This window comes from Podarcis pityusensis (assembly GCF_964106645.2).
Source record: "Podarcis pityusensis genome assembly, chromosome: 3".
Classification (NCBI taxonomy): domain Eukaryota; kingdom Metazoa; phylum Chordata; class Lepidosauria; order Squamata; family Lacertidae; genus Podarcis; species Podarcis pityusensis.
Window position 1 is genome coordinate 68,057,515 of NC_138026.1, and position 15,503 is coordinate 68,073,017.

At 40.5% G+C, this 15,503-nt stretch overlaps 1 protein-coding gene across 5 annotated transcripts in view; it reads left to right on the forward strand.

The window, feature by feature from the left end:
* TIAM2 (TIAM Rac1 associated GEF 2) overlaps positions 1-15,503 on the forward strand; it is a 136,291-nt gene that overhangs the window by 103,648 nt on the left and 17,140 nt on the right. The window contains exon 1 of one of the 5 annotated variants that reach the window (XM_080998342.1): positions 5,491-5,652. The exons of the other annotated variants lie outside the window; for them this stretch is intronic. The gene's annotated coding sequence lies outside the window, so the exon portion shown is untranslated. Of the gene's footprint in view, positions 1-5,490; positions 5,653-15,503 lie in introns of those variants that run through there. 5 annotated transcript variants of the gene reach the window in all.

Sequence of the window (15,503 nt, forward strand, 5' to 3'; positions counted from 1 at the left end):
TTGGAGGGTCGCTCTAGGCGCCCACCGAGCCTCAAGACCCCAAGCTCTTGCCGCCTGGGGTTTTCCGATGTGGGTCTCCGCTTCGCCGTAGCGGACGACCCGTTGCCTGCGGAGCCTCCTCTCCCGTTCAGAAGAGGACCGCCATTGCCGTTCGCGCCGCCCCCGGAAGTCCTTCGGCATCAGCAACTTCTGGAGGGCTACAGGTTTCCAAGCCCCGTCCTACCCAGTGAGTGAATTTAGAATTAAGTGTCATTGAAATTACAGTCAGCCCCTCAGCCACATTTGGGCCATGCTAGCTGCTAATGGAAGCTCATGGAGGAGAAGTGAAGAGCATCAGGTAGTACCTGTATCTCCTTCAGGGACTTCTGAAAGCTCAAGGCTGAACACGCACACGCACGTCTGCCTGACATCTTGTGTATTTTCTGAAGGAAGCAGTTGCATTTCTGTGTGTGTACACACACACACACACACACACACACACGTGTATAACTTGTTCCCCAACCCATCTATGCTCCTTGCCTTCTTTCTTTGTCTCCTCAACTTCTTTAACCACTGGCCTCACCTGACAGCTGATCCATGGCATTTTGAAACTGCCTGGACTTCTACAGCCATACGTGTACCTTACCCAAACTCCTGCTTGGTCCCTGATGACAGCTAGTGGTTTTCCAGTGCCTACAGATGAGGTCAGCAGTGAGCACCAAGAGCTGCGGCAACCCCACATCACCCAATGCCATCTCAGAGAAGCAGGGGTTGATGCCTCCCACAGGCTGTTTGCCAAATGGCAGGTCAGTAGCCAGCAGTAAGGTCTGTCCTGGGCCCTCCTTGAGGGCAGAAGCAATAAGCAGCTGCTTGATTGTGCCCAGCCCTGCATGCCAGCCATGGTTGGCTCTGCCCTTTGTCCTTCATCCTCTTTCATCCAGCCCCATTCTCGCCATGCCACCCCTGATTTCAAATGGGGCTGCAGGCAATAACTGCATCAAAAAAAATTCACCTTCAAAACTGCATTGCTACCTATCTCTCTTCTTGTCCGTCACAAAAATGATTTCCTCTTCCAAGTGGAGTGCTACTTTCCACACTCATAAGAAATGGAACTACTTGAGCTTCAGCTTGAGGGAAGCTCAGTTTTCAGGCAGTTGTAGGTATGTATGCATGTATTTTATTTTTGTTGATTCTGTGCCATGAGGTACCCAAAGTGACTTAAAGCAAGAAACGATACTAACATCTTACCAGAAAGTAATAACACAAAACATTTTTTTTAAAGCTACCAAACAAGAGAAAAAACCCCTTCAAGCCAGCAATCAACATACCATATACCAGTGGTGTCCAAACCTTTTTCAAAGAGGGCCAGATTTGATGAAGTAAAGGGCCGTGAGGGCCAACCAAAGGGCCGACCAAAGTTGTTGACCTTTTTTGTAGTTGAGGGTTTTTTAGGATTTCCCCCCAGGAAATAAACTACCACAGGGGCCAGATTAAACCAACCGGCGGGCTGGATTAGGCCCCCAAAATGGACTTTGGACATGCCTGCCATACACTTTTTAAGTAGGGCTTGGGGTTAAAAAAAAAGTACTTTCATCTGCAAATGGAAAGCAGTTTGGGAGTTAAGCAGATCTCTTTGACATTAAATTCCTAAGAGTGGGTGTAGATCTCTTGTTGATCTTAGAATCATAGAATCATAGAGTTGGAAGAGACCACAAGGGCCATCGAGTCCAACCCCCTGCCAAGCAGGAAACACCATCAGAGCACTCCTGACATATGGTTGTCAAGCCTCTGCTTAAAGACCTCCAAAGAAGGAGACTCCACCACACTCCTTGGCAGCAAATTCCACTGTCGAACAGCTCTTACTGTCAGGAAGTTCTTCCTAATGTTTAGGTGGAATCTTCTTTCTTGTAGTTTGGATCCATTGCTCCGTGTCCGCTTCTCTGGAGCAGCAGAAAACAACCTTTCTCCCTCCTCTATGTGCCCAGCTCCCTTAGCTGTTCCTCATAAGGTATCGTTTCCAGGCCTTTGACCATTTTGGTTGCCCTCCTCTGGACACGTTCCAGTTTGTCAGTGTCCTTCTTGAACTGTGGTGCCGAGAACTGGACACAGTACTCCAGGTGAGGTCTGACCAGAGCAGAATACAGTGGCACTATTACTTCCCTTGATCTAGATGCTATACTCCTATTGATGCAGCCCAGAATTGCATTGGCTTTTTTAGCTGCCGCGTCACACTGTTGGCTCATATCAAGTTTGTGGTCAACCAAGACTCCTAGATCCTTTTCACATGTACTGCTCTTAATATGGGCAGAAGATGAAACATATCTACAAAATCTCACTCCCTGATTTCAAAGGACAGAAAGTGCTATAAGAGAGAAGATGCTTTTTGAAAGAGCATGTAGGACATGTAGGTTGACCCTTGAGACACCAAAATGTCCAAGGGGAAAGCTACTCACACACATGCACTAGCAGTCAAGGAAGCTGCAGAAAGAGGTATAACTACTTAGCATAATAGTAGAACAAATACAGGAACAACAAATCAAAGCACAGTCAGGTCTTACTTGGATGCTGCTTGATTACATAAATCAGTTGCTTGTTTTTCTTGGATGTGTTTGATGTTTTTGTTATTGAATTTTTAGCAACTGTTAAATTGCAGAAAAACAAGGGGGAAAAGCTGGCTATAGCTCTACTTCTGTTTCCTATGTACTTCATTACTTGACAGTACCCTAAAGTGTTCTGTTAAGACAAAACCCAGCAGAAGAATTTTTCCAACGCCCAGGTGCAGAGGGCCACATGAGCATGTTTTTGGTACCCCAATCTAGTTTTACTTTTTCCTGAATTTCGGTAGGTCTTGGAGCCTACTATGACAACCAATTCGGCATGTGGAATCCATGGGGAAGAATTACCCTCTGCTGATTTGCAACTGTTCTAGGCTGTGACAAACTTTTCATGTGGATTTTCTTCTGTGTGTCACATTCATCTTTTTAGTACAGCAAAGCAAACCCTCATTTTAAGGCGGGTTCCAATGCCATGCCAAAAATCAAATTGGCTGGCTGTCAATGCTACATTCAGTTTGTTTGTGCCATACTGAAGTAGCCAGAAATCAATATGAGCTAGCCAAGTTGCCACAGCAGCCACATGACGATTAGGTTGTGGAAACAGGCCTTCAAAGCACTAGTTCAAGTTGTGGTTATATTACATGCAATTGAAACACCATTAACCAATTTTGTAAATGCCTATTTCTGTGATAGAATTTTTACTTTGTGACTTGCACTATAATGAGAGGTTAAATTGGCTGTGAAACCATAGTCCTTATTCACACTGTGAGATTGCAGCTTTTCAGCACAGTAAGGGGATTTTTGCATATAACCTTTGATTAAAAGGTTCTGGACTTTCTGGTATAAATATGGAGGGAAAGAGCTATTTTTTATGATGACCAGCTGAATGTGTGCTTTCATAATACAAAATCACATTAGTATTACGAAGGGAGATCTAGTCTTTGAAAGGTGATCAAGGAAGAATACAAGGAATAAACAGAGAAATATATTAAACGAGGAGAAAAAAAGCACTTAAAATCTAGTAGGATATACTATGCCTATTGTGTCAAGTCTTTGTATTTTAGTCTTCTGGGCTTTTAGCCAAATTAATTAAGGGCAACAAAAATCTTCCCAGGCTTCAGTGTGGTCCTGTAGATTGCTTACAAGTCTATTGGCTGGGCACACTTTACACAGGGCATAGTTAAACTGTGGAATTCAATCCCACCAGAAATAGTGATTGCCTCCAACTTGGATGGCTTTAGAAGAGTTTTAGCCTTATTCTCCATGAAATTGGTCTTTCAATAGCTACCAGCCACAGTGACTAGGTTCTACTTCTAATACTGGACACAGTTTGCCCTTGAATGCATTGTCAGTGTCAGTATTTCTCCAGCCCAGACGGTATATCTAGAAGGATACTAAGGTCAATGGTTTTAAAAGCTGCCAAAAGGACCAAAGATCATTTCATAGAGTAACCAAAGCAGTTTTTGTTCCCAAACCAGACTGAAATGCATCTAGAAAATCAGTATTGTCTAAGAGTGCCTGGAGCTGGCCAGCAACCACCTGCTCAGACACCTTGCCCAGAAAGTGAATATTTGCAACTGGCCTGCATAAGTCAACATCTTCTGGGTCCAGGCAATGTTTATTTTAAAGGGCAGTCTAATGATTGCCTCTTTTAAAGAGGCTGGGACTGCACTCTTTCTTGCATTGAGACATATACAAGCTCCTGGACTTACGTAGTAGGACATTCCCTGCCTATTTGCTGTGATAAGTCCAGACGGCTCGTGTCCAGCACATTAGTCTTGCATCTTTCGTGAAGTTGTATCATGCTCTGGTTTCAGACTAATTTCCACAAACATTTCTGTGAGAATCCCCACTCTGTAGTTTCAGACCCCAGTTTTAGCCATCTAGTTCTACAGTGTTGTTCAATCCAAAGGGAAGTCACAATCCATTCTTCGCCCTTGGTCCTATCTCCTCGCTCAAAATAAATAAAGTGGAGATAGCTCCATTGTCTCTGTTCCCTTGCATTTGTAAGTTCTTCTTTTTAAAAACAAACAAACAAAAAGAAACTCCAATCAATACGTAATTTGATGACTAAAGGAAAATAACTGCTTATCAAAAGAATTTCTGCTTCCTTTGTCCTCTGCTCTGGAAGCCTGCAATAACAGCAAATTTAGTGGAACGGCTACACATAGACACAATTTATTTATGGTGCTTTTCAGTGCAAACCGTAAGTTGTCCTTTACATTCCTTTGCATATGTTACTTTAACAATTAATTGGAAAGGTACAGGGAAGTGTTTCTTTATAATTGTGTTTGTGTGTGCGTGCGTGCGCATGCATGCATGCTGACACGTTTGGTACTATTGTTCATAATGCACTAACACTATTGTTAGAGCATTTTGTCCTAGATAACGTTTGCTGATGTTTTGAGCAGTTAAGTAAGGATGTTCTAGATTTGAAGATGCAGTTGGGGAAAATGGTTTGAGCTTTAGCACTACCAGACTTGAACCACCAACTGTAGCAGTGTCTTTGACAGCCCTACAATTTCTGCAAATGGCTTATAATCGAATGCCGGTTTTTTGGTTGGAGGGTGCCTATTACTGTCAGAGCAATTTGTATGACCCTGTCTGTCTCTAACAGATGTGTTGGGGTGTGTGTGTGTGTGTGTGTGTGTGTTGGGGGGTGCATTAGAAAGTAGTCTTGCTGAAAAAATATTGTGAGCAGAGGTAGAAAGAGCAAAATGATGTCTCTTTTCTTTTCCTAGCCTTGTTTTAGACATCGTCTTTGTGAGTCGCCTTAAGACTTTCATAGCAATTTACTATTGAAAATGCTTGATTTCCACCCCAGCTTCATATTTCTGCATGACTTCATTGAGTGCACTTATGTGAAAGTACAGCAGAAGAAGCATCTTGGCGTTATGTAATATTGTTAAGTGTGGGGCTATGTAAAAACATGATGTGAAGAAGATGGTCGTGACGCTAGGAGGTTTTCAGTTCAGGCTGGAAGAACAATCAGTCTGAGGATTATTTTGTGAAACAGGGATTGCAAGAAGTGCTCAGTTCCTGGCAGACAACAGCTTTAGATATCATCCCTGAGTCTGGAAGGAGAAAATTATTATCTGACTCTCTTTCATTAACATATGTAAGTAAAGAAATCAAAATTGTAATTAATCTAAACTCCACAAGTAAGTGTGTGTGTGTGTGTGTGTGTGTGTGCACATAATGAACAAGTGTATTTCTGAGTTTGTGTTTTTCTTCTTGCTTTATAATGTAAAGCTTAAGCAAAGTAATGCACATATTTTTGAAGCTTCTTTGAATGTAAATTTATTTCACAACTTTTAGGGGAAGGAAGACTTTTCTCTTACCGTATGCAACACATTTATATTGACTAGCAGACTGCTCTGCTTTTGCAACTGAGGTGGTGGATGAAGAAAAGGATTTCTGTCTGTGAACTTAAAAGCAAATTAAGACAAAAAGCAACTGAAATGGTGCTTAATTTTCCAAAAAGGAAGTTGTTTCCCCCTGTGTGGAATGTGTAAATCTACATTCTCTTGATGATCCTTAAATGTTGTGTTTCTTTCTCTTGAACTTTCTCTTTGTGGGAGTTCCAACTGCTTTCTTTTTAAAAAATAAGATACTTCTGTTTTCCTTCAGAACCACAGTGTAGTTGTGTATTGCAATGTTGTGGATATCATAGATAGAGAGATAGTAAGACTTCAAACCATGTTTCAAAATGGTTTTGTGGTAATGACACATACACTCTATAGCTGTTGCCTTGAAACTATAACAGGGGACATTAAAATACCTGAGGATGCAGTATAATTGCTGAGTGAATTATTTGTGCTTTGTTGAATCATATCTGTGGGTCTGTGTGCTCTTTGCTTTTACGTAAAAGCTGATATATACTGACAGTAATCAAGCTCAATGAATTATCTATATACTAAAATGCCATGTTCTACATGTTGCCTGACAAGATAGTAGTTTAGATGCTTCTTTTTCTTTGTTATGTATATTGGTTAGAAGTTAAGGATTGAATCAAACTAAGTTTTACCCAGCGTAGACTCATTGAAGTTAATGAGCCTAAGTTAGTCATACGTATTCATTTCATTAGATACAGTCTTAAGTGTTTTGCAGCCCAGTCCTATGCATGCTTACTTGGAAGTACCGGTAAGTCCCCATGAGTTCATAGGATTGCAGACTGAAATGATTCTGATAGAACAGGGTTGGCTAACTTTTTTAGCACAAAGGTGCTATTCACCCTTGGCCAATCCTCGAAGGGCTGTGTGCTAGCATGTGGCCAGGAATGTTGAGGCCAATGCATGCTTACACCATTACACTCGCCACACACACTGGTTGCATTGGACACACCACATGTGCACACATGACATACAAAAATACGAGGCATGCGCACACACATCCCCGATAGCCCCCTGCTCACCCTATTCATGCAGATCAACTAGGTAGGGAGCATAAAGTCATCCCTTTGCCACTCATCAACTTAATACATCTCTAGGGGTGGATGGCATTCTTAAAATACTCATGTGAAATTGCTGGACTACTTACAAAAATGTGCAACTTACTAAAATCAGACTACACAACAGAGGATTAGAGGGATAGCTCTCTTAGGTGAATTGGTAGAAAGTGACATTAGAGCTGGAATTGGTAAAAAAAAAAATATGGGCAGGCGGGCAGGAGAGCTGGATGAATCAGAATGGCTTTTGGAAAGGGATTCCTGCAACACCAACCTTTTAGAATTATTTTATTGTAGGTTTATACAACTCCCCAATACATTAAAAGTGTATCTTAAGGGCTTGCATGATTGTGCCAGCTAGCGCTATCCAACACTGCCACTTTGTGCAACACCCACGTCCCTTCCAGCTGCATGTGGGCCATGTGAAATGGCAAGATGCATATGCACCTCCTCCATGAAAGGTAAAAATGCATCTGTATAGATTTAAGGTTGCTTCACATGGGTGCTGAACATACGGATGTTGGCAACATGTGAGGGGATTCATGTGAACCCCCTATTTATTTATTAAATTTGTATAGCACCCTTCATCTGTAGATCTCAGGGTGGTTTTCAACATAACAATACAAGGTAAAAAAACCCAAAATACGTAATAAAAACCCAAGCAATGAGAGAGGGATGGTGGGAGATCCCATGACAAGTGTGGCACTGAGGAGAAGAGGCAGACTAAATCTAAGCCCGAGGAGTGGACCTGCATGAAGACTGGCTGTCGACCAATCTGTTGGGCAAAATTCCCAGAGCCACGGCCATGGCAGCGGGGGGCAGCGCTATGGTGCAATCTCCAGCCACTTTCCTGGTAGAAGCACTATGAAAAGTGGCAAAGTTCTGGTGGCCAGAAACTGACGATCAAAAATAAACTCTGTGTTTTCTGTTTATGTGCTAACCATTGCAAGAAATGGCTATATACAGTGGTACCTCAAGTTAAGTACTTAATTCGTTCCGGAGGTCCGTTCTTAACCTGAAACTGTTCTTAACCTGAAGCACCACTTTAGCTAATGAGACCTCCCGCTGCCGCCGCGCCGCCACAGCGCAATTTCTGTTCTCATCCTGAAGCAAAGTTCTTAACCCGAGGTACTATTCCTTGGTTAGCAGAGTCTGTAACCTGAAGCGTATGTAACCCGAGGTACCACTGTATTTTACTTGAAGCCTGAATAAAAGTGCTGCATAACTGGAGCTTGTCTTCTGGCATTTTTGAAGACTTGCTGGTCCAAAGGAAAACATAACCAGTTCTGTGTTTCTGTATGATGTAGCTCATAAGCCAAGTACTTGCTGTAATAGGAAGTTTTGCCCTTGAACTCATGTAATTGTTGACTTCTAAAAATTTATATGAGCAAGTATGGAACAGATAGCAAAGAAAAGAATCCTTGATTATTACTCAAAACGGTTAAACTTTAATGAAAGCTCCTTATCAGCCACTGATAGGGGGCTCCATTCCTGTGATCCTGAATCACCATTGTTATACTTTTACTATTCCATAATAAGTTCTTTTTACTATGTCAATGGAACACATTTAATGTTTCAAACCAAAATTGTGGTGTCTTTATGTTAAATGGCTTATGAATAGCAAAGTCAAAGAATTCTTAAAAGATATGAGTGATACCGAGAATGAATTCTCAGTGGTTACCATAGTTTCAGACTCTGATCCTTAGGAAATGGTTATGGAACAAGGCTCTGTCACTCTGTGTAATTATAGTAAAGTGGAATGTTGTTAATGTGTGAATTCATCAAACATTTAAAATAAAATAAAATTTGCATTTAAACATCTTCACACCAAGCCACTAACTTTCTAATGTCAAATATTTTAGCCAAATACACCCACCCACTAGGTAGTATATAGATTCAATAGTGTCAACTATTTGGGGAAATTCAGTTTGGGGTTGAAAATAAATATTTCATGTATTACAATCTAGGATATTTTGTGGTTTTCCTAGAAGAAAAACCTTCAAAGTGAATTTTATAATACATTGGCAGAGTGTAGTGTGTCACCTAAACTTTAAACTGTGGTTAATCTTACTTATGGTTTGAGGTCAGCCTGTTTTAATGAAGAATGGTTAAAACTGGCCACAGTTTGTTGGAGTTCGGACATAATGAACTCCTTCCAAACTCCTCATAGCCCCGGCAGTGAAGGAAATCTTCATGCCATGGTTGCCTCCTGGAAGCATATGTTAGGCTACTGTGGAAATAGAAGGCAGGACCTTTTATCTAGTCCAGCAGAGTTTCTCTTACATTTACAAAGCAATTTGAATGGCCTCTTGTTTTCCAATTTACTTGTATTTTTCAAGTTGCAAGATGAAGAGATTATTGAACTATTTCATACAAAAATGGTTGCAATTTGTTAATTAAGAGCTTGTGCCAGCTGCCATATGGTTAGCTTTTAATTCATGAAGCTGCTAAATCTGTTCCGCCTCCAACACGGAACTGAAGCATTTGCTGTATACTTTGAACAGGATTGAAGATACTGTTGACTCTAGAACTATGCAGCCTTTTCCAGTCATGGCGTAAGAAAGTGTGGGATTGTTTTTCAAGATTACTCTGTTGGAAGAGTTGCATATCACACACTGCTGTATTTCCCCCCAAATGCACCAAATGGAAAACTGGGTTTCACTTAGTGAAGGATTGCTGAAGATGAGGTTCATCTACATACTGTATTGTATTTAGACACCAACTAATTAAGAGAATGGCCTTTTCTTACTAGGGTGTCTTTGGGCTGGTTCTCATATGTATATACATTCCTTGATTACTTTGCATTTGATGACTTGCAGCATGCTTCAGCTAACCATTGGAAACCTTTCTGGACTCAATGGCACATTCACACATCCTATTCATCACTCGAAGTTGCAATTCTTAAGAGATGGATGTGATCTGTCAACCAGCATTTGCACTTCATTCTTTGTTCAGTTTCAAGAGCGAAAGTTGAACCAATTGCATTACTGAACAGGAAAGGAATACTCATGCTATCAAATCACATGGGTTCTAATCTTTCTCCTTCCCTTTAAATTGGGTTTAGCTAATATGGTGTCCTCCAGATGTTGTTGGACTCCAGCTCTCATCAGCCCCAGCTGGTGTGGCCAGTGGTCAGAAATTATGGGAGAAGTCATCCAGAAACATCTGGAGGGTACCACATTGACTACTCATGGCTTAAATCTTTATTCTTCCCATTTGCACTCAGCCCATATTTCAGACCTAGACAATGGCCTTCATTCGCACTAAAAAGAGCAATGTACAGAATGGAAAGTGAATCTGTAAGGACTTGGCCAGATTCATCTCACACATACCCTCAGATCTACAATGGCATTGTGCAAAGCCATTCTGACAACTGCATCTTTCTGATAAGGCTAGGGAGCAGTGGTGTCATGACTACCATGGCATCATATGTCATCACTTCTATTTTGGGTTCCAGTTATACAAGCAGCCAGTTATTAGACGTCCTTTAAAAAATAACGATGAATTGCATTTATTTTTCAGAAATGGCATTATTCTATATCGCTTCAATTCAACATCAAGTATATTCTCTTTCTGGAGATCAGCCACAGCTACATTAGGTAGTTTCAGGCAAATTGCCATCTTTCAGCCTTAATTCCCATTCTGCAAAAAAAGAATAATAGTGACCTATCTCACAGAATTTCAATGAGGAAGAAAGAGAATAATTGTGAAACACATGACTAAGACATTAAGATAGGAGACAGGGCAAGACTACAGAGATTGGAATTGGCTCAATTTTCAAGGGTTTCTATTCAGTTTTATGAGACAAATAAAAGAGCTGCAGTCTGTAGGAGTGGGGGTGGGGAGACCTTTTGGCACTTGTGTTACTTCCCAGGTTCTTTCTATGTTGGATTTACACAGTTGTAAAAAAGTCTTCAAATGAAAGCAGAATCTAGTGGCAGTGAGCTAAATCATACCCTGTTTCGGGAGTGTGGATGTCCCCATTGTACACCTTTACTTTTTCTCTATCAGTGAGGGTCTGCCATTCCGTTCCCATTGGGTCAAGTGAATGTATGTGTGTTCATAGAGTACTACAAGCTCCAGACTGTTTGCTAACCATGTCATCTCCCCACCCATCCTACCCTGCCTGTCATACCTGGCATTTTACTAGTAAGTAAGTAAATAAAATAATTGATGCATATGCATACAGTCTTAGCATACCCATCCTAACCATTAGTATATTTATATTGTAGCATGTCAGAAGTTAACAACAGAATTGTGCAAATATTTCTAAAAGATTGACATCCTTAGACGATAGTCGGTCCTCAGTACTGCTGATTGTCTGCCTGTCTGCCTGCTTGCTTATGAAAACCACTTTATACATGCAAAAAATACATTCAAGCTAAGTATACTAAGAAGTTCACCATGATCAAATGGCTTCTTTGTGAATGACAGTGTTTTACTGCACACATGCAACTAACCTATTGTGCATGCAGATATTACTTGGCTCATAAATGAAAATAGCAGCTGCATGTCTGAAGCTCTGCATGAGTATTGGAGACCCAAGTGTGAGTCATAATCATTGTCTTAATATTCTTGCTGTAGAACCAGAATAAGGGACCTTTGGACATTGGTGAAGATGCAGATCATGATGCCGTTTTATCTGGGCGTAAGCACTTTCCATGTAGTTCAGTTGGACCACATCTCCCATCATCTTTGACCACAAGCCATGGTAGCTGGGGATTGCGGGAATTGGGTCCCACAATATCTGAAGGGACACATGTTTCCCATTGTTGGGATCCGTGTCCTTTCCAGATGCTCTTCTCATCTCATCTTTGGCTGCAGAGCCAAGAGACACTGGGAAGCATACATACAGGCATGCAGGTGTACTTGCTCAGAAGGCCACACATGGAGTGTGGAAGCTAGATTGCCACAGAAAGATGTACTAGCCCTCGTGTTTTGTGGTTGAGAACCCCAGGTAACCAGACATCCTGGCTCTTGCCACTCTTCTTGGCTTTGAACAAGAGAGGGAAAGGGTGTGTATAGGATAGATTTCCATACTTTGTGAGTAGATGTAATGTGAGTATGGCTTGTTCTTGTTGTACCAACTTGTTCTAGCACCACACTCTTTTCTGAAATATGATCTTGGTTGGTGTCAACCAGCACAAAGGTTCTCCACCCTTATTGTACATCAGCCAGTAACTTTGGACTTCCTCCCATTAGGCACAGTCTTTATTGTCTTCACGGCACCTATTGAAGACCTTCTTTTTTAAACAAGACTTTTTATTGGAGATCTATATACCTGTTTCTATCTGTACTGGGCTAGAAATTTTATTTACTTACATATTTATTGTTAAATTGCTTTATTGTCCTTATTGATAAATTATTTCAGAACTTTTTATGGGAGTGATTCATTAATAGAACATATTACTTAAGGGGGAGAAAACTACAATTTCTTGAACATTTATTCTAAAGCAGTACTTTTTCTACAGCAGTACTGTATGCAGAAACATTTTCTGTAGGTTTGTTCTTAAGTAGCTCCAAGAAATGCAGGCTTCAGCTATCACCATGCATCACATCACATAGCATAACCTGCCCTTGGATTGCGAATTGATGAAAGGCAGGATAGAAATGGAAAGAATGAATGATGGATGAAAGAATAAATAAACAAACAATGTCTCCAGAAGCATGTTTTCAAATCTTCTCAAAATGCTCTGGAAACAATCCCATGTGTGTTTGTTTAATTAAAATCCTTTTCTCTTTTTTAGCATTAGGTCTCCAAGTGAGGTTGCAAAGTAAACATTAAAAATAATAGTATTAAAATATCACAAATGTACATTTAAAGCAGTGGCCATTAATTAAGCTACAGTGAAGTATAGGGAGTTAAATTCTTTTCAAGCATGAATTTATTAATCAGCACAGCTTAGATTTTTGTATTGATGCGATTACAACTGGGGAGTTCAAATAAAGGACAAGAAAAATTATATAAACAAAAACCCCACTGAACTGTGTACAATTTTTGGCATTCTAACTTTCCAGTGCTGTGTTGCTGTTTTTGAAGCCTCGGCATTCAGTGTCTGAAATACTTGACAGAGCAGCAGTGTCACTGAAAACTCACTCTGACCTTCAGAGCCATCCAGCCTCTCTATTCTCTCTCTATCCAGCAGACTTCTAATAGTACCTGATGTTTTGGGTTACACGTTAAATTTCATAGGGTTTTTTAGCCAGAAACCTCTAAATGGGATTTGATCCACAAATTTTTGGGTTTCTTTAAGCAGAGAAACGCTGCGGTGTTCAGTTGAATCTTGAAGTTATTCTTCCACCCCTTGCAGGAATTGCAATAGTCTTGTAAGAGATATTTTATAGACTGAGTAGTGTGCTTTCCCCTCTGTTTTGTTTAGCTCAACTAAATGCAGAACAGCAGCATATCAGGTTATCGTACGTCAGTGCACAAGGTAACTGCTGGGTGGTGTTTTTTTTCCATATTGTTTTTTTTCCATATTGCCAAAGTGCGCCTCAAAATAATGTGCCAGAGTGACTTAATAAAGGGCCTCGCCACCTTCCCTTTTTGAAGTATTTGTTTTTTTAGGGAGAAAAATTCATTGAGGCAAGTTATACAATGCCTGCCTTCAAACACAGTAAAACCAGAGTTAAGGGCTTAGCTTTAGGGAGGAAAGCAAAGCAGCAAACATCAGCAGCTTACGGATCCCTGCAGAGGATAGTTTCAAGGGTATGTGTTTTGTTCTTTAAACTGCTTGAGCAAACTTGAAACGCAAAATTTGAAAGAAGCAGGAATTGTATATAAAACCTACGGACTGTCCTTCCATTTAATGCATGCACAGTTGTTAATATAATAATATCTGTAAGTGAGCATGGCAGTAATTAACAGAATTGATCTTGAGTAAGGGTAGACTAAAATTGATTGTGTGTGTGTGTGTGTAAAAAAATAATGGATTGTGTTTGAGATTGGTGTCCAAAACAATACCACTGACAATACCATGTTGAATCAAACTTCAACAACTATTTCAGAATTCTTTGCAAAATTGTCTCCCTTCTACATCTTGCATCTATAAACTATCTGAGAAGGCATTTAAAAGAACAAGGAAGTGCATCTCTAGTATAACTGTGCTAATCATACAATCTGCAACTAGCGAAATCCTCCTACTTTGGCAGTAGAGGAGTTTCTTTTTCAGATAACATTTATGTCAGTATGATTCTTTTTGGGGGGGGGTTATGGCTGCAGTGCTGGGCTGTCCCTTACGTTGCCAACCTCAGTGATGACAGGATTTACAGCACTGATGCATAAAATTGCATAACATTTTTGATTTCTCATTCATATTCATGTATAGATATGGATTGAAAGTAAAACACTGGGGTAGATGGGCTCCATTACCCAGATGTACATACAATTTGCACTTTCATTCCTGATATAAGCACAGACGTGAACCATCCATACATGGATATCCTTCTCTGGATTGTGGAGTTTTGGAAAACTCCCCCCCCCTAAAGTACACATCTGAAAACTAAAATGAATGTACTTAAGTACAAAAGACAATGAGTTAAATACTGCAGACCTTGACTGTTGTTGCAATAACCTGCAACTTACTTCTTAATTAACACTTTCTGGATTTTAGAGTGGGAACAACAGAAGATGACAGAGAACTCTTGAGTGCAGGGACACCTTGTGTCTAAGCCATGTTTTAAACGTCTGTGATAATATTGAATCCTGAAGTACCTTTTCCATTGTATACTGTTGAAATTGCATAGAAGAAACCATTTACATTCTTTCTAATTCATTATGAACACAACATTAATAGCCAATAAGCTTTAGAATTAGGCTTCAAACTAATACTGATTCAGAGGCTTCCAGTGAGCCTGAGCCTCCTTGAATACATCACCTTAAACAGTTGGTGGATTGCCTTCTAACATCTTACTCAGTTTGTGGTTATCTAATCCTGCAAAAGTTTATTCATGAGCAAAAGATACTGTGCTTGAAGTATTGATCAGGCATTTTTTTTTCTTGCTGTGGGTGGAGAGTAGCAAGACACTGGGCTGCTTAATGAAACTATTTTTATATTGAATTTTTTTCATCACAAAGGAATCCAGTTCTCAAAATATTTTGATTAGATTTCTGTGTTGCATTTTCTTATCTTTCTTGTGTTCTATTCTCTCTCCCACCCCTGACAACCTATATAGCTATTACTGACAATATTTCAGTGTTTGAAGATTATAACATACCCCCCAACATTTTGGGAGGGCAATTCAGGGCACCCTCCATCCCATCCCTCACCCTCTCCCTGCCACCGACAGTGACCAGCCCCTTCCTCACCTGCCTGCTCGCCCTCCTCCAGGGCAGCTTCTGTAAATTTGGCATGTCTGGATTAAATTGGGACACTTGAGGGGTCTGTTATAATAACATAGTAGCCTGAATGGTCTGAGCTATAGCTGTATTTAGTAGCTTGGCTGTCTACTTCTGTGTCAGATTGTTCGGTTGTTTCTGATGCCATTATTAGAGGATGAATGATTATCCATAATCTAAAATA